The sequence below is a fragment of the Schistocerca nitens genome, chromosome 1, assembly GCF_023898315.1.
Source record: "Schistocerca nitens isolate TAMUIC-IGC-003100 chromosome 1, iqSchNite1.1, whole genome shotgun sequence".
NCBI classification, from domain to species: domain Eukaryota; kingdom Metazoa; phylum Arthropoda; class Insecta; order Orthoptera; family Acrididae; genus Schistocerca; species Schistocerca nitens.
The window spans coordinates 1,317,748,331-1,317,768,342 of record NC_064614.1 but is presented as its reverse complement, the minus strand read 5'-3'; positions in this window follow the sequence as shown (position 1 = coordinate 1,317,768,342).

Sequence of the window (20,012 nt, the reverse complement as noted above, 5' to 3'; positions counted from 1 at the left end):
CCTTGGAGACAAGTCGGCTGGAGGACGATGTATTGAATCGCGACGCGATTTGTGTGTTCCAACGTCATTAACAGGCTCTGAACGTTACAATTAACTGTCAGTTTTGCGTCGGATTCGAAAATCTCGACTCACAGGAGATCGAACATAAGGTGCCCGAGGCAGCAAAACACCCTTGGAGACAGGTCGGCCGGAGGACGATGTATTGAATCGCGACGCGATTTGTGTGTTCAATCGTCATTAACAGGCCCTGAACGTTACAATTAACTGTCAGTTTTGCGTGGGATTCGAAAATCTAGACTCACAGGAGATCGACCATAAGGTGCCCGAGGCAGCAATAGACCCTTGGAGACAGGTCTGACGGAGGACGATGTATTGAATCGCGACGGGATTTGTGTGTTCCATCGTCATTAACAGGCTGTGAACGGTACAATTAACTGTCAGTTTTGCGTCGCATTCGAAAACCTAGACTCTGAGGAGATCGACCATAAGGTGCCCGAAGCAGCAATAGACCCTTGGAGACCGGTCGGCCGGACGACGATGTATTGAATCGCGACGCGATTTGTGTGTTCCATTGTATTAAGAGGCTCTGAACCTTACAATTAACTGTCAGTTTTGCGTCGGATTCGAAAATCTAGACTCACAGGAGATCGACCATAAGGTGCCCGAGGCAGCACTAGACCCTTGGAGACAAGTCGGCTGGAGGACCATGTATTGAATCGCGACGCGATTTGTGTGTTCCATCGTCATTAACTGGCTCTGAACGTTACAATCAACTGTCAGTTTTGCGTCGGATTCGAAAATCTAGACTCACAGGAGAACGACCATAAGGTGCCCGAGGCAGCAATAGACCCTTGGAGACAGGTCGGCCGGAGGACGATGTATTGAATCGCGACGCGATTTGTGTGTTCCATTGTCATTAAGAGGCTCTGAACGTTACAATTAACTGTCAGTTTTGCGTCGGATTCGAAAATCTAGACTCACAGGAGATCGACCATAAGGTGCCCGAGGCAGCAATAGACCCTTGGAGACAGGTCGGCCGGAGGACGATGTATTGAATCGCGACGCGATTTGTGTGTTCCATTGTCATTAAGAGGCTCTGAACCTTACAATTAACTGTCAGTTTTGCGTCGGATTCGAAAATCTAGACTCACAGGAGAACGACCATAAGGTGTCCAAGGCAGCACTAGACCCTTGGAGACAAGTCGGCTGGAGGACGATGTATTGAATCGCGACGGGATTTGTGTGTTCCATCGTCATTAACAGGCTCTGAACGTTACAATTAACTGTCAGTTTTGCGTCGCATTCGAAAATCTAGACTCACACGAGATCGACCATAAGGTGCCCGAGGCAGGAATAGACCCTTGGAGACAGGTCGGCCGGAGGACGATGTATTGAATCGCGACGCGATTTGTGTGTTCCATCGTCATTAACAGGCTCTGAACGTTACAATTAACTGTCAGTTTTGCGTCGGATTCGAAAATCTAGACTCACAGGAGATCGACCATAAGGTGCCCGAGGCAGCAATAGACCCTTGGAGACAGGTCGGCCGGAGGACGATGTATTGAATCGCGACGCGATTTGTGTGTTCCATTGTCATTAAGAGGCTCTGAACCTTACAATTAACTGTCAGTTTTGCGTCGCATTCGAAAATCTAGACTCACAGGAGAACGACCATAAGGTGTCCAAGGCAGCACTAGACCCTTGGAGACAAGTCGGCTGGAGGACGATGTATTGAATCGCGACGCAATTTGTGTGTTCCATCGTCATTAACAGGCTCTGAACGTTACAATTAACTGCGTCGGATTCGAAAATCTAGACTCACACGAGATCGACCATAAGGTGCCCGAGGCAGCAATAGACCCTTGGAGACAAGTCGGCTGGAGGACGACGTATTGAATCGCGACGCAATTTGTGTGTTCCATCGTCATTAACAGGCTCTGAACGTTACAATTAACTGTCAGTTTTGCGTCGGTTTCGAAAATCTAGACTTACAGGAGATCGACCATTAGGTGCCTGAGGCAGCAATAGACCCTTGGAGACAGGTCGGCCGGAGGACGATGTATTGAATCGCGACGCAATTTGTGTGTTCCATTGTCATTAAGAGGCTCTGAACCTTACAATTAACTGTCAGTTTTGCGTCGGATTCGAAAATCTAGACTCAACATAAGGTGCCCGAGGCAGCACTATACCCTTGGAGACAAGTCGGCTGGAGGACGATGTATTTAATCGCGACGCGATTTGTGTGTTCCATTGTCATTAACAGGCTCTGAACGTTACAATTAACTGTCATTTTTGGGTCGGATTCGAAAATCTAGACTCACAGGAGAACGACCATAAGGTGTCCGAGGCAGCACTAGACCCTTGGAGACAGGTCGGCCGGAGGACGATGTATTGAATCGCGACGCAATTTGTGTGTTCCATTGTCATTTAGAGGCTCTGAACCTTACGATTAAGTGTCAGTTTTGCGTCGGATTCGCAAATCTAGACTCACAGGAGAACGACCATAAGCTGCCCGAGGCCGCACTAGACCCTTGGAGACAAGTCGGCTTGAGGACGATGTATTGAATCGCGACGCGATTTGTGTGTTCCATCGTCATTAACAGGCTCTGAACGTTACAATTAACTGTCAGTTTTGCGTCGGATTCGAAAATCTCGACTCACAGGAGATCGACCATAAGGTGCCCGAGGCAGCAATAGACCCTAGGAGACAGGTCGGCCGGAGGACGATGTATTGAATCGCGACGCAATTTCTGTGTGCCATTGTCATTAAGAGGCTCTGAACCTTACAATTACTGTCAGTTATCGTCGGATTCGAAAATCTAGACTCACAGAGGAACGACCATAAGGTGCCCGAGGCAGCAGTAAACCCTTGGAGACAAGTCGGCTGGAGGACGATGTATTGAATCGCGACGCGATTTGTGTGTTCCAACGTCATTAACAGGCTCTGAACGTTACAATTAACTGTCAGTTTTGCGTCGGATTCGAAAATCTAGACTCACAGGAGATCGAACATAAGGTGCCCGAGGCAGCAATAGACCCTTGGAGACAGGTCGGCCGGAGGACGATGTATTGAATCGCGACGCGATTTGTGTGTTCAATCGTCATTAACAGGCTCTAAACGTTACAATTAACTGTCAGTTTTGCGTGGGATTCGAAAATCTAGACTCACAGGAGATCGACCATAAGGTGCCCGAGGCAGCAATAGACCCTTGGAGACAGGTCTGACGGAGGACGATGTATTGATCGCGACGGGATTTGTGTGTTCCATCGTCATTAACAGGCTGTGAACGGTACAATTAACTGTCAGTATTGCGTCGCATTCGAAAACCTAGACTCTGAGGAGATCGACCATAAGGTGCCCGAGGCAGCAATAGACCCTTGGAGACCGGTCGGCCGGACGACGATGTATTGAATCGCGACGCGATTTGTGTGTTCCATTGTCATTAAGAGGCTCTGAACCTTACAATTAACTGTCAGTTTTGCGTCGGATTCGAAAATCTAGACTCACAGGAGGACGACCATAAGGTGCCCGAGGCAGCACTAGACCCTTGGAGACAAGTCGGCTGGAGGACCATGTATTGAATCGCGACGCGATTTGTGTGTTCCATCGTCATTAACAGGCTCTGAACGTTACAATCAACTGTCAGTTTTGCGTCGGATTCGAAAATCTAGACTCACAGGAGAACGACCATAAGGTGCCCGAGGCAGCAATAGACCCTTGGAGACAGGTCGGCCGGAGGACGATGTATTGAATCGCGACGCAATTTGTGTGTTCCATCATCATTAACAGGCTCTGAACGTTACAATTAACTGTCAGTTTTGCGTCGGATTCGAAAATCTAGACTCACACAAGATCGACCATAAGGTGCCCGAGGCAGGAATAGACCCTTGGAGACAAGTCGGCCGGAGGACGATGTATTGAATCGCGACGCGATTTGTGTGTTCCATCGTCATTAACAGACTCTGAACGTTACAATTAACTGTCAGTTTTGCGTCGGATTCGAAAATCTAGACTCACAGGAGATCGACCATAAGGTGCCCGAGGCAGCAATAGACCCTTGGAGACAGGTCTGCCGGAGGACGATGTATTGAATCGCGACGGGATTTGTGTGTTCCATCGTCATTAACAGGCTCTGAACGTTACAATTAACTGTCAGTTTTGCGTCGCATTCGAAAATCTAGTCTCACACGAGATCGACCATAAGGTGCCCGAGGCATGAATAGACCCTTGGAGACAGGTCGGCCGGAGGACGATGTATTGAATCGCGACGCGATTTGTGTGTTCCATCGTAATTAACAGGCTCTGAACGTTACAATTAACTGTCAGTTTTGCGTTGGATTCGAAAATCTAGACTCACAGGAGATCGACCATAAGGTGCCCGAGGCAGCAATAGACCCTTGGAGACAGGTCGGCCGGAGGACGATGTATTGAATCGCGACGCAATTTCTGTGTGCCATTGTCATTAAGAGGCTCTGAACCTTACAATTAACTGTCAGTTTTGCGTCGGATTCGAAAATCTAGACTCACAGGAGATCGACCATAAGGTGCCCGAGGCAGCAATAAACCCTTGGAGACAGGCCGGCCGGAGGACGATGTATTGAATCGCGACGCAATTTGTGTGTTCCATTGTCATTAAGAGGCTCTGAACCTTACGATTAACTGTCAGTTTTGCGTCGGATTCGAAAATCTCGACTCACAGGAGAACGACCATAAGCTGTCCGAGGCAGCACTAGACCCTTGGAGACAAGTCGGCTGGAGGACGATGTATTGAATCGCGACGCGATTAGTGTGTTCCATCGTCATTAACAGGCTCTGAACGTTACAATTAACTGTCAGTTTTGCGTCGGATTCGAAAATCTCGACTCACAGGAGATCGACCATAAGGTGCCCGAGGCAGCAATAGACCCTTGGAGACAGGTCGGCCGAAGGACGATGTATTGAATCGCGACGCAATTTCTGTGTGCCATTGTCATTAAGAGGCTCTGAACCTTACAATTAACTGTCAGTTTCGCGTCGGATTCGAAAATCTAGACTCACAGAGGAACGACCATAAGGTGCCCGAGGCAGCAAAAGACCCTTGGAGACAAGTCGGCTGGAGGACGATGTATTGAATCGCGACGCGATTTGTGTGTTCCATTGTCATTAAGAGGCTCTGAACGTTACAATTAACTGTCAGTTTTGCGTCGGATTCGAAAATCTCGACTCACAGGAGATCGAACATAAGGTGCCCGAGGCAGCAATAGACCCTTGGAGACAGGTCGGCCGGAGGACGATGTATTGAATCGCGACGGGATTTGTGTGTTCCATTGTCATTAAGAGGCTCTGAACGTTACAATTAACTGTCAGTTTTGCGTCGGATTCGAAAATCTCGACTCACAGGAGATCGAACATAAGGTGCCCGAGGCAGCAATAGACCCTTGGAGACAGGTCGGCCGGAGGACGATGTATTGAATCGCGACGCGATTTGTGTGTTTCATCGTCATTAACAGGCTGTGAACGGTACAATTAACTGTCAGTTTTGCGTCGCATTCGAAAACCTAGACTCTGAGGAGTTCGACCATTAAGGTGCCCGAGGCAGCAAAACACCCTTGGAGACAGGTCGGCCGGAGGACGATGTATTGAATCGCGACGCGATTTATGTGTTCCATCGTCATTAACAGGCTCTGAACGTTACAATTAACTGTCAGTTTTGCGTCGGATTCGAAAATCTAGACTCACAGGAGATGGACCATAAGGTGCCCGAGGCAGCAATAGACCCTTGGAGACAGGTCTGCCGGAGGACGATGTATTGAATCGCGACGCGATTTGTGTGTTCCATCGTCATTAACAGGCTCTGAACGTTACAATTAACTGTCAGTTTTGCGTCGCATTCGAAAATCTAGACTCACACGAGATCGACCATAAGGTGCGCGAGGCAGGAATAGACCCTTGGAGACAGGTCGGCCGGAGGACGATGTATTGAATCGCGACGCGATTTGTGTGTTCCATCGTCATTAACAGGCTCTGAACGTTACAATTAACTGTCAGTTTTGCGTTGGATTCGAAAATCTAGACTCACAGGAGATCGACCATAAGGTGCCCGAGGCAGCAATAGACCCTTGGAGACAGGTCGGCCGGAGGACGATGTATTGAATCGCGACGCAATTTCTGTGTGCCATTGTCATTAAGAGGCTCTGAACCTTACAATTAACTGTCAGTTTTGCGTCGGATTCGAAAATCTAGACTCACAGGAGATCGACCATAAGGTGCCCGAGGCAGCAATAAACCCTTGGAGACAGGCCGGCCGGAGGACGATGTATTGAATCGCGACGCAATTTGTGTGTTCCATTGTCATTAAGAGGCTCTGAACCTTACGATTAACTGTCAGTTTTGCGTCGGATTCGAAAATCTCGACTCACAGGAGAACGACCATAAGCTGTCCGAGGCAGCACTAGACCCTTGGAGACAAGTCGGCTGGAGGACGATGTATTGAATCGCGACGCGATTAGTGTGTTCCATCGTCATTAACAGGCTCTGAACGTTACAATTAACTGTCAGTTTTGCGTCGGATTCGAAAATCTCGACTCACAGGAGATCGACCATAAGGTGCCCGAGGCAGCAATAGACCCTTGGAGACAGGTCGGCCGAAGGACGATGTATTGAATCGCGACGCAATTTCTGTGTGCCATTGTCATTAAGAGGCTCTGAACCTTACAATTAACTGTCAGTTTCGCGTCGGATTCGAAAATCTAGACTCACAGAGGAACGACCATAAGGTGCCCGAGGCAGCAAAAGACCCTTGGAGACAAGTCGGCTGGAGGACGATGTATTGAATCGCGACGCGATTTGTGTGTTCCATTGTCATTAAGAGGCTCTGAACGTTACAATTAACTGTCAGTTTTGCGTCGGATTCGAAAATCTCGACTCACAGGAGATCGAACATAAGGTGCCCGAGGCAGCAATAGACCCTTGGAGACAGGTCGGCCGGAGGACGATGTATTGAATCGCGACGGGATTTGTGTGTTCCATTGTCATTAAGAGGCTCTGAACGTTACAATTAACTGTCAGTTTTGCGTCGGATTCGAAAATCTCGACTCACAGGAGATCGAACATAAGGTGCCCGAGGCAGCAATAGACCCTTGGAGACAGGTCGGCCGGAGGACGATGTATTGAATCGCGACGCGATTTGTGTGTTTCATCGTCATTAACAGGCTGTGAACGGTACAATTAACTGTCAGTTTTGCGTCGCATTCGAAAACCTAGACTCTGAGGAGTTCGACCATTAAGGTGCCCGAGGCAGCAAAACAACCCTTGGAGACAGGTCGGCCGGAGGACGATGTATTGAATCGCGACGCGATTTATGTGTTCCATCGTCATTAACAGGCTCTGAACGTTACAATTAACTGTCAGTTTTGCGTCGGATTCGAAAATCTAGACTCACAGGAGATGGACCATAAGGTGCCCGAGGCAGCAATAGACCCTTGGAGACAGGTCTGCCGGAGGACGATGTATTGAATCGCGACGCGATTTGTGTGTTCCATCGTCATTAACAGGCTCTGAACGTTACAATTAACTGTCAGTTTTGCGTCGCATTCGAAAATCTAGACTCACACGAGATCGACCATAAGGTGCGCGAGGCAGGAATAGACCCTTGGAGACAGGTCGGCCGGAGGACGATGTATTGAATCGCGACGCGATTTGTGTGTTCCATCGTCATTAACAGGCTCTGAACGTTACAATTAACTGTCAGTTTTGCGTCGGATTCGAAAATCTAGACTCACAGGAGATCGACCATAAGGTGCCCGAGGCAGCAATAGACCCTTGGAGACAGGTCTGCCCGAGGACGATGTATTGAATCGCGACGGGATTTATGTGTTCCATCGTCATTAACAGGCTCTGAACGTTACAATTAACTGTCAGTTTTGCGTCGGATTCGAAAATCTAGACTCACAGGAGATCGACCATAAGGTGCCCGAGGCAGCAATAGACCCTTGGAGACAGGTCGGCCGGAGGACGATGTATTGTATCGCGACGCGATTTGTGTGTTCCATTGTCATTAAGAGGCTCTGAACCTTACAATTAACTGTCAGTTTTGCGTCGCATTCGAAAATCTAGACTCACAGGAGAACGACCATAAGGTGTCCAAGGCAGCACTAGACCCTTGGAGACAAGTCGACTGGAGTACGATGTATTGAATCGCGACGCAATTTGTGTGTTCCATCGTCATTAACAGGCTCTGAACGTTACAATTAACTGCGTCGGATTCGAAAATCTAGACTCCCAGGAGATCGACCATAAAGTGCCCGACGCAGCAATAGACCCTTGGAGACAGGTCGGCCGGAGGACGATGTATTGAATCGCGACGCGATTTGTGTGTTCCATTGCCATTAAGAGGGTCTGAACCTTGCAATTAACTGTCAGTTTTGCGTCGGTTTCGAAAATCTAGATTTACAGGAGATCGACCATTAGGTGCCTGAGGCAGCAATAGACCCTTGGAGACAGGTCGGCCGGAGGACGATGTATTGAATCGCGACGCATTTTGTGTGTTCCATTGTCATTAAGAGGCTCTGAACCTTACAATTAACTGTCAGTTTTGCGTCGAATTCGAAAATCTAGACTCAAAGAAGAACGACCATAAGGTGCCCGAGGCAGCACTAGACCCTTGGAGACAAGTCGGCTGGAGGACGATGTATTTAATCGCGACGCGATTTGTGTGTTCCATCGTCATTAACAGGCTCTGAACGTTACAATTAACTGTCATTTTTGCGTCGGATTCGAAAATCTAGACTCACAGGAGAACGACCATAAGGCGTCCGAGGCAGCACTAGACCCTTGGAGACAGGTCTGACGGAGGACGATGTATTGAATCGCGACGGGATTTGTGTGTTCCATCGTCATTAACAGGCTGTGAGCCTTACAATTAACTGTCAGTTTTGCGTCGGATTCGAAAATCTAGACTCACAGGAGATCGACCATAAGGTGCCCGAGGCAGCTATAAACCCTTGGAGACAGGTCGGCCGGAGGACGATGTATTGAATCGCGGCCCAATTTGTGTGTTCCATTGTCATAAAGAGGCTCTGAACCCTACAATTAACTGTCAGTTTTGCGTCGGATTCGCAAATCTAGACTCACAGGAGAACGACCATAAGCTGCCCGAGGCAGCACTAGACCCTTGGAGACAAGTCGGCTGGAGGACGATGTATTGAATCGCGACGCGATTTGTGTGTTCCATCGTCATTAACAGGCTCTGAACGTTACAATTAACTGTCAGTTTTGCGTCGGATTCGAAAATCTCGACTCACAGGAGATCGACCATAAGGTGCCCGAGGCAGCAATAGACCCTTGGAGACAGGTCGGCCGGAGGACGATGTATTGAATCGCGACGCAATTTCTGTGTGCCATTGTCATTAAGAGGCTCTGAACCTTACAATTAACTGTCAGTTTTGCGTCGGATTCGAAAATCTAGACTCACAGAGGAACGACCATAAGGTGCCCGAGGCAGCAGTAGACCCTTAGAGACAAGTCGGCTGGAGGACGATGTATTGAATCGCGACGCGATTTGTGTGTTCCAACGTCATTAACAGGCTCTGAACGTTACAATTAACTGTCAGTTTTGCGTCGGATTCGAAAATCTCGACTCACAGGAGATCGAACATAAGGTGCCCGAGGCAGCAATAGACCCTTGGAGACAGGTCGGCCGGAGGACGATGTATTGAATCGCGACGCGATTTGTGTGTTCAATCGTCATTAACAGGCTCTGAACGTTACAATTAACTGTCAGTTTTGCGTGGGATTCGAAAATCAAGACTCACAGGAGATCGACCATAAGGTGCCCGAGGCAGCAATAGACCCTTGGAGACAGGTCTGACGGAGGACGATGTATTGAATCGCGACGGGATTTGTGTGTTCCATCGTCATTAACAGGCTGTGAACGGTACAATTAACTGTCAGTTTTGCGTCGCATTCGAAAACCTAGACTCTGAGGAGATCGACCATAAGGTGCCCGAGGCAGCAATAGACCCTTGGAGACCGGTCGGCCGGACGACGATGTATTGAATCGCGACGCGATTTGTGTGTTCCATTGTCATTAAGAGGCTCTGAACCTTACAATTAACTGTCAGTTTTGCGTCGGAATCGAAAATCTAGACTCACAGGAGGACGACCATAAGGTGCCCGAGGCAGCACTAGATCCTTGGAGACAAGTCGGCTGGAGGACCATGTATTGAATCGCGACGCGATTTGTGTGTTCCATCGTCATTAACAGGCTCTGAACGTTACAATCAACTGTCAGTTTTGCGTCGGATTCGAAAATCTAGACTCACAGGAGAACGACCATAAGGTGCCCGAGGCAGCAATAGACCCTTGGAGACAGGTCGGCCGGAGGACGATGTATTGAATCGCGACGCAATTTGTGTGTTCCATCGTCATTAACAGGCTCTGAACGTTACAATCAACTGTCAGTTTTGCGTCGGATTCGAAAATCTAGACTCACAGGAGAACGACCATAAGGTGCCCGAGGCAGCAATAGACCCTTGGAGACAGGTCGGCCGGAGGACGATGTATTGAATCGCGACGCAATTTGTGTGTTCCATCATCATTAACAGGCTCTGAACGTTACAATTAACTGTCAGTTTTGCGTCGGATTCGAAAATCTAGACTCACACGAGATCGACCATAAGGTGCTCGAGGCAGGAATAGACCCTTGGAGACAGGTCGGCCGGAGGACGATGTATTGAATCGCGACGCGATTTGTGTGTTCCATCGTCATTAACACCCTCTGAACGTTACAATTAACTGTCAGTTTTGCGTCGGATTCGAAAATCTAGACTCACAGGAGATCGACCATAAGGTGCCCGAGGCAGCAATAGACCCTTGGAGACAGGTCTGACGGAGGACGATGTATTGAATCGCGACGGGATTTGTGTGTTCCATCGTCATTAACAGGCTGTGAACGGTACAATTAACTGTCAGTTTTGCGTCGCATTCGAAAACCTAGACTCTGAGGAGATCGACCATAAGGTGCCCGAGGCAGCAATAGACCCTTGGAGACCGGTCGGCCGGACGACGATGTATTGAATCGCGACGCGATTTGTGTGTTCCATTGTCATTAAGAGGCTCTGAACCTTACAATTAACTGTCAGTTTTGCGTCGGAATCGAAAATCTAGACTCACAGGAGGACGACCATAAGGTGCCCGAGGCAGCACTAGATCCTTGGAGACAAGTCGGCTGGAGGACCATGTATTGAATCGCGACGCGATTTGTGTGTTCCATCGTCATTAACAGGCTCTGAACGTTACAATCAACTGTCAGTTTTGCGTCGGATTCGAAAATCTAGACTCACAGGAGAACGACCATAAGGTGCCCGAGGCAGCAATAGACCCTTGGAGACAGGTCGGCCGGAGGACGATGTATTGAATCGCGACGCAATTTGTGTGTTCCATCGTCATTAACAGGCTCTGAACGTTACAATCAACTGTCAGTTTTGCGTCGGATTCGAAAATCTAGACTCACAGGAGAACGACCATAAGGTGCCCGAGGCAGCAATAGACCCTTGGAGACAGGTCGGCCGGAGGACGATGTATTGAATCGCGACGCAATTTGTGTGTTCCATCATCATTAACAGGCTCTGAACGTTACAATTAACTGTCAGTTTTGCGTCGGATTCGAAAATCTAGACTCACACGAGATCGACCATAAGGTGCTCGAGGCAGGAATAGACCCTTGGAGACAGGTCGGCCGGAGGACGATGTATTGAATCGCGACGCGATTTGTGTGTTCCATCGTCATTAACACCCTCTGAACGTTACAATTAACTGTCAGTTTTGCGTCGGATTCGAAAATCTAGACTCACAGGAGATCGACCATAAGGTGCCCGAGGCAGCAATAGACCCTTGGAGACAGGTCTGCCGGAGGACGATGTATTGAATCGCGACGGGATTTGTGTGTTCCATCGTCATTAACAGGCTCTGAACGTTACAATTAACTGTCAGTTTTGCGTCGCATTCGAAAATCTAGACTCACAGGAGATCGACCATAAGGTGCCCGAGGCAGCAATAGACCCTTGGAGACAGGTCGGCCGGAGGAAGATGTATTGAATCGCGACGCGATTTGTGTGTTCCATTGTCATTAAGAGTCTCTGAACCTTACAATTAACTGTCTGTTTTGCGTCGGATTCGAAAATCTAGACTCACAGGAGATCGACCATAAGGTGCCCGAGGCAGCAATAGACCCTTGGAGACAGGTCTGCCGGAGGACGATGTATTGAATCGCGACGGGATTTGTGTGTTCCATCGTCATTAACAGGCTCTGAACGTTACAATTAACTGTCAGTTTTGCGTCGCATTCGAAAATCTAGACTCACAGGAGATCGACCATAAGGTGCCCGAGGCAGCAATAGACCCTTGGAGACAGGTCGGCCGGAGGAAGATGTATTGAATCGCGACGCGATTTGTGTGTTCCATTGTCATTAAGAGGCTCTGAACCTTACAATTAACTGTCAGTTTTGCGTCGCATTCGAAAATCTAGACTCACAGGAGAACGACCATAAGGTGTCCAAGGCAGCACTAGACCCTAGGAGACAAGTCGTCTGGAGGACGATGTATTGAATCGCGACGCAATTTGTGTGTTCCATCGTCATTAACAGGCTCTGAACGTTACAATTAACTGCGTCGGATTCGAAAATGTAGACTCCCAGGAGATCGACCATTAGGTGCCTGAGGCAGCACTAGACCCTTGGCGACAGGTCGGCCGGAGGACGATGTATTGAATCGCGACGCAATTTGTGTGTTCCATTGTCATTAAGAGGCTCTGAACCTTACAATTAACTGTCAGTTTTGCGTCGGATTCGAAAATCTAGACTCAAAGAAGAACGACCATAAGGTGCCCGAGGCAGCACTAGACCCTTGGAGACAAGTCGGCTGGAGGACGATGTATTTAATCGCGACGCGATTTGTGTGTTCCATCGTCATTAACAGGCTCTGAACGTTACAATTAACTGTCATTTTTGCGTCGGATTCGAAAATCTAGACTCACAGGAGAACGACCATAAGGCGTCCGAGGCAGCACTAGACCCTTGGCGACAGGTCGGCCGGAGGACGATGTATTGAATCGCGACGCAATTTGTGTGTTCCATTGTCATTAAGAGGCTCTGAACCTTACAATTAACTGTCAGTTTTGCGTCGGATTCGAAAATCTAGACTCACAGGAGATCGACCATAAGGTGCCCGAGGCAGCAATAAACTCTTGGAGACAGGTCGGCCGGAGGACGATGTATTGAATCGCGACGCAATTTGTTTGTTCCATTGTCATTAAGAGGCTCTGAACCTTACGATTAACTGTCAGTTTTGCGTCGGATTCGCAAATCTAGACTCACAGGAGAACGACCATAAGCTGCCCGAGGCAGCACTAGACCCTTGGAGACAAGTCGGCTGGAGGACGATGTATTGAATCGCGACGCGATTTGTGTGTTCCATCGTCATTAACAGGCTCTGAACGTTACAATTAACTGTCAGTTTTGCGTCGGATTCGAAAATCTCGACTCACAGGAGATCGACCATAAGGTGCCCGAGGCAGCAATAGACCCTTGGAAACAGGTCGGCCGGAGGACGATGTATTGAATCGCGACGAAATTTCTGTGTGCCATTGTCATTAAGAGGCTCTGAACCTTACAATTAACTGTCAGTTTTGCGTCGGATTCGAAAATCTAGACTCACAAAGGAACGACCATAAGGTGCCCGAGGCAGCAGTAGACCCTTGGAGACAAGTCGGCTGGAGGACGATGTATTGAATCGCGACGCGATTTGTGTGTTCCAACGTCATTAACAGGCTGTGAACGGTACAATTAACTGTCAGTTTTGCGTCGCATTCGAAAACCTAGACTCTGAGGAGATCGACCATAAGGTGCCCGAGGCAGCAATAGACCCTTGGAGACCGGTCGGCCGGACGACGATGTATTGAATCGCGACGCGATTTGTGTGTTCCATTGTCATTAAGAGGCTCTGAACCTTACAATTAACTGTCAGTTTTGCGTCGGATTCTAAAATCTAGACTCACAGGAGGACGACCATAAGGTGCCCGAGGCAGCACTAGACCCTTGGAGACAAGTCGGCTGGAGGACCATGTATTGAATCGCGACGCGATTTGTGTGTTCCATCGTCATTAACAGGCTCTGTACGTTACAATCAACTGTCAGTTTTGCGTCGGATTCGAAAATCTAGACTCACAGGAGAACGACCATAAGGTGCCCGAGGCAGCAATAGACCCTTGGAGACAGGTCGGCTGGAGGACGATGTATTGAATCGCGACGCAATTTGTGTGTTCCATCATCATTAACAGGCTCTGAACGTTACAATTAACTGTCAGTTTTGCGTCGGATTCGAAAATCTAGACTCACACGAGATCGACCATAAGGTGCCCGAGGCAGGAATAGACCCTTGGAGACAGGTCGGCCGGAGGACGATGTATTGAATCGCGACGCGATTTGTGTGTTCCATCGTCATTAACAGGCTCTGAACGTTACAATTAACTGTCAGTTTTGCGTCGCATTCGAAAATCTAGACTCACAGGAGATCGACCATAAGGTGCCCGCGGCAGCAATAGACCCTTGGAGACAGGTCGCCCGGAGGACGATGTATTGAATCGCGACGCGATTTGTGTGTTCCATTGTCATTAAGAGGCTCTGAACCTTACAATTAACTGTCAGTTTTGCGTCGCATTCGAAAATCTAGACTCACAGGAGAACGACCATAAGGTGTCCAAGGCAGCACTAGACCCTAGGAGACAAGTCGGCTGGAGGACGATGTATTGAATCGCGACGCAATTTGTGTGTTCCATCGTCATTAACAGGCTCTGAACGTTACAATTAACTGCGTCGGATTCGAAAATCTAGACTCCCAGGAGATCGACCATAAGGTGCCCGACGCAGCAATAGACCCTTGGAGACAGGTCGGCCGGAGGACGATGTATTGAATCGCGACGCGATATGTGTGTTCCATTGTCATTAAGAGGCACTGATCCTTACAATTAACTGTCAGTTTTGCGTCGCATTCGAAAATCTAGACTCACAGGAGAACGACCATAAGGCGTCCGAGGCAGCACTAGACCCTTGGAGACAGGTCGGCCGGAGGACGATGTATTGAATCGCGACGCAATTTGTGTGTTCCGTTGTCATTAAGAGGCTCTGAACCTTACAATTAACTGTCAGTTTTGCGTCGGATTCGAAAATCTAGACTCACAGGAGATCGACCATAAGGTGCCCGAGGCAGCAATAGACCCTTGGAGACAGGTCGGCCGGAGGACGATGTATTGAATCGCGACGCAATTTGTGTGTTCCATTGTCATTAAGAGGCTCTGAACCTTACGATTAACTGTCAGTTTTGCGTCGGATTCGCAAATCTAGACTCACAGGAGAACGACCATAAGCTGCCCGAGGCAGCACTAGACCCTTGGAGACAAGTCGGCTGGAGGACGATGTATTGAAACGCGACGCGATTTGTGTGTTCCATCGTCATTAACAGGCTCTGAACGTTACAATTAACTGTCAGTTTTGCGTCGGATTCGAAAATCTCGACTCACAGGAGATCGACCATAAGGTGCCCGAGGCAGCAATAGACCCTTTGAGACAGGTCGGCCGGAGGACGATATATTGAATCGCGACGCAATTTCTGTGTGCCATTGTCATTAAGAGGCTCTGAACCTTACAATTAACTGTCAGTTTTGCGTCGGATTCGAAAATCTAGACTCACAGAGGAACGACCATAAGGTGCCCGAGGCAGCAGTAGACCCTTGGAGACAAGTCGGCTGGAGGACGATGTATTGAATCGCGACGCGATTTGTGTGTTCCAACGTCATTAACAGGCTCTGAACGTTACAATTAACTGTCAGTTTTGCGTCGGATTCGAAAATCTCGACACACAGGAGATCGAACATAAGGTGCCCGAGGCAGCAATAGACCCTTGGAGACAGGTCGGCCGGAGGACGATGTATTGAATCGCGACGCAATTTCTGTGTGCCATTGTCATTAAGAGGCTCTGAACCTTACAATTAACTGTCAGTTTTGCGTCGGATTCGAAAATCTAGACTCACAGAGGAACGACCATAAGGTGCCCGAGGCAGCAGTAGACCCTTGGAGACAAGGCGGGTGGAGGACGATGTATTGAATCGCGACGCGATTTGTGTGTTCCAACGTCATTAACAGGCTCTGAACGTTACAATTAACTGTCAGTTTTGCGTCGGATTCGAAAATCTAGACTCACAGGAGATCGAACATAAGGTGCCCGAGGCAGCAATAGACCCTTGGAGACAGGTCGGCCGGAGGACGATGTATTGAATCGCGACGCGATTTGTGTGTTCAATCGTCATTAACAGGCTCTGAACGTTACAATTAACTGTCAGTTTTGCGTGGGATTCGAAAATCTAGACTCACAGGAGATCGACCATAAGGTGCCCGAGGCAGCAATAGACCCTTGGAGACAGGTCTGACGGAGGACGATGTATTGAATCGCGACGGGATTTGTGTGTTCCATCGTCACTAACAGGCTGTGAACGGTACAATTAACTGTCAGTTTTGCGTCGCATTCGAAAACCTAGACTCTGAGGAGATCGACCATAAGGTGCCCGAGGCAGCAATAGACCCTTGGAGACCGGTCGGCCGGACGACGATGTATTGAATCGCGACGCGATTTGTGTGTTCCATCGTCATTAACAGGCTCTGAACGTTACAATTAACTGTCAGTTTTGCGTCGGATTCGAAAATCTAGACTCACAGGAGATCGACTATAAGGTGCCCGAGGCAGCAATAGACCCTTGGAGACAGGTCTGCCGGAGGACGATGTATTGAATCGCGACGGGATTTGTGTGTTCCATCGTCATTAAGAGGCTCTGAACGTTACAATTAACTGTCAGTTATGCGTCGCATTCGAAAATCTAGACTCACACGAGATCGACCATAAGGTGCCCGAGGCAGGAATAGACCCTTGGAGACAGGTCGGCCGGAGGACGATGTATTGAATCGCGACGCGATTTGTGTGTTCCATCGTCATTAACAGGCTCTGAACGTTACAATTAACTGTCAGTTTTGCGTCGGATTCGAAAATCTAGACTCACAGGAGATCGACCATAAGGTGCCCGAGGCAGCAATAGACCCTTGGAGACAGGTCTGCCGGAGGACGATGTATTGAAACGCGACGGGATTTGTGTGTTCCATCGTCATTAACAGGCTCTGAACGTTACAATTAACTGTCAGTTTTGCGTCGCATTCGAAAATCTAGACTCACACGAGATCGACCATAAGGTGCCCGAGGCAGCAATAGACCCTTGGAGACAGGTCGGCCGGAGGACGATGTATTGAATCGCGACGCGATTTGTGTGTTCCATTGTCATTAAGAGGCTCTGAACCTTACAATTAACTGTCAGTTTTGCGTCGCATTCGAAAATCTAGACTCACAGGAGAACGACCATAAGGTGTCCAAGGCAGCACTAGACCCTTGGAGACAAGTCGGCTGGAGGACGATGTATTGAATCGCGACGCAATTTGTGTTCCATCGTCATTAACAGGCTCTGAACGTTACAATTAACTGCGTCGGATTCGAAAATCTAGACTCCCAGGAGATCGACCATAAGGTGCCCGACGCAGCAATAGACCCTTGGAGACAGGTCGGCCGGAGGACGATGTATTGAATCGCGACGCGATTTGTGTGTTCCATTGTCATTAAGAGGCACTGAACCTTACAATTAACTGTCAGTTTTGCGTCGCATTCGAAAATCTAGACTCACAGGAGAACGACCATAAGGTGTCCGAGGCAGCACTAGACCCTTGGAGACAATTCGGCTGGAGGACGACGTATTGAATCGCGACGCAATTTGTGTGTTCCATCGTCATTAACAGGCTCTGAACGTTACAATTAACTGTCAGTTTTGCGTCGGATTCGAAAATCTAGACTCACAGGAGATCGACCATAAGGTGCCAGAGGCAGCAATAGACCCTTGGAGACAGGTCGGCCGGAGGACGATGTATTGAATCGCGACGCGATTTGTGTGTTCCATTGTCATTAAGAGGGTCTGAACCTTGCAATTAACTGTCAGTTTTGCGTCGGTTTCGAAAATCTAGACTTACAGGAGATCGACCATTAGGTGCCTGAGGCAGCAATAGACCCTTGGAGACAGGTCGGCCGGAGGACGATGTATTGAATCGCGACGCAATTTGTGTGTTCCATTGTCATTAAGAGGCTCTGAACCTTACAATTAACTGTCAGTTTTGCGTCGGATTCGAAAATCTAGACTCAAAGAAGAACGACCATAAGGTGCCCGAGGCAGCAATAGACCCTTGGAGAAAGTCGGCTGGAGGACGATGTATTTAATCGCGACGCGATTTGTGTGTTCCATCGTCATTAACAGGCTCTGAACGTTACAATTAACTGTCATTTTTGCGTCGGATTCGAAAATCTAGACTCACAGGAGAACGACCATAAGGCGTCCGAGGCAGCACTAGACCCTTGGAGACAGGTCGGCCGGAGGACGATGTATTGAATCGCGACGCAATTTGTGTGTTCCATTGTCATTAAGAGGCTCTGAACCTGTAAAATTAACTGTCAGTTTTGCGTCGGATTCGAAAATCTAGACTCACAGGAGATCGACCATAAGGTGCCCGAGGCAGCAATAAACCCCTGGAGACAGGTCGGCCGGAGGACGATGTATTGAATCGCGACGCAATTTCTGTGTGCCATTGTCATTAAGAGGCTCTGAACCTTACAATTAACTGTCAGTTTTGCGTCGGATTCGAAAATCTAGACTCACAGAGGAACGACCATAAGGTGCCCGAGGCAGCAATAGACGATGTATTGAATCGCGACGCGATTTGTGTGTTCCAACGTCATTAACAGGCTCTGAACGTTACAATTAACTGTCAGTTTTGCGTCGGATTCGAAAATCTCGACTCACAGGAGATCGAACATAAGGTGCCCGAAGCAGCAATAGACCCTTGGAGACAGGTCGGCCGGAGGACGATGTATTGAATCGCGACGCAATTTCTGTGTGCCATTGTCATAAAGAGGCTCTGAACCTTACAATTAACTGTCAGTTTTGCGTCGGATTCGAAAATCTAGACTCACAGAGGAACGACCTTAAGGTGCCCGAGGCAGCAGTAGACCCTTGGAGACAAGTCGGCTGGAGGACGATGTATTGAATCGCGACGCGATTTGTGTGTTCAATCGTCATTAAGAGGCTCTGAACCTTACAACTAACTGTCAGTTTTGCGTCGGATTCGAAAATCTAGACTCACAGGAGGACGACCATAAGGTGCCCGAGGCAGCACTAGACCATTGGAGACAAGGCGGCTGGAGGACCATGTATTGAATCGCGACGCGATTTGTGTGTTCCATCGTCATTACCAGGCTCTGAACGTTACAATCAACTGTCAGTTTTGCGTCGGATTCGAAAATCTAAACTCACAGGAGAACGACCATAAGGTGCCCGAGGCAGCAATAGACCCTTGGAGACAGGTCGGCCGGAGGACGATGTATTGAATCGCGACGCAATTTGTGTGTTCCATCATCATTAACAGGCTCTGAACGTTACAATTAACTGTCAGTTTTGCGTCGGATTCGAAAATCTAGACTCACACGAGATCGACCATAAGGTGCCCGAGGCAGGAATAGACCCTTGGAGACAGGTCGGCCGGAGGACGATGTATTGAATCGCGACGCGATTTGTGTGTTCCATCGCCATTAACAGGCTCTGAACGTTACAATTAACTGTCAGTTTTGCGTCGGATTCGAAAATCTAGACTCACAGGAGATCGACCATAAGGTGCCCGAGGCAGCAATTGACCCTTGGAGACAGGTCTGCCGGAGGACGATGTATTGAATCGCGACGGGATTTGTGTGTTCCATCGTCATTAACAGGCTCTGAACGTTACAATTAACTGTCAGTTTTGCGTCGCATTATAAAATCTAGACTCACACGAGATCGACCATAAGGTGCCCGAGGCAGGAATAGACCCTTGGAGACAGGTCGGCCGGAGGACGATGTATTGAA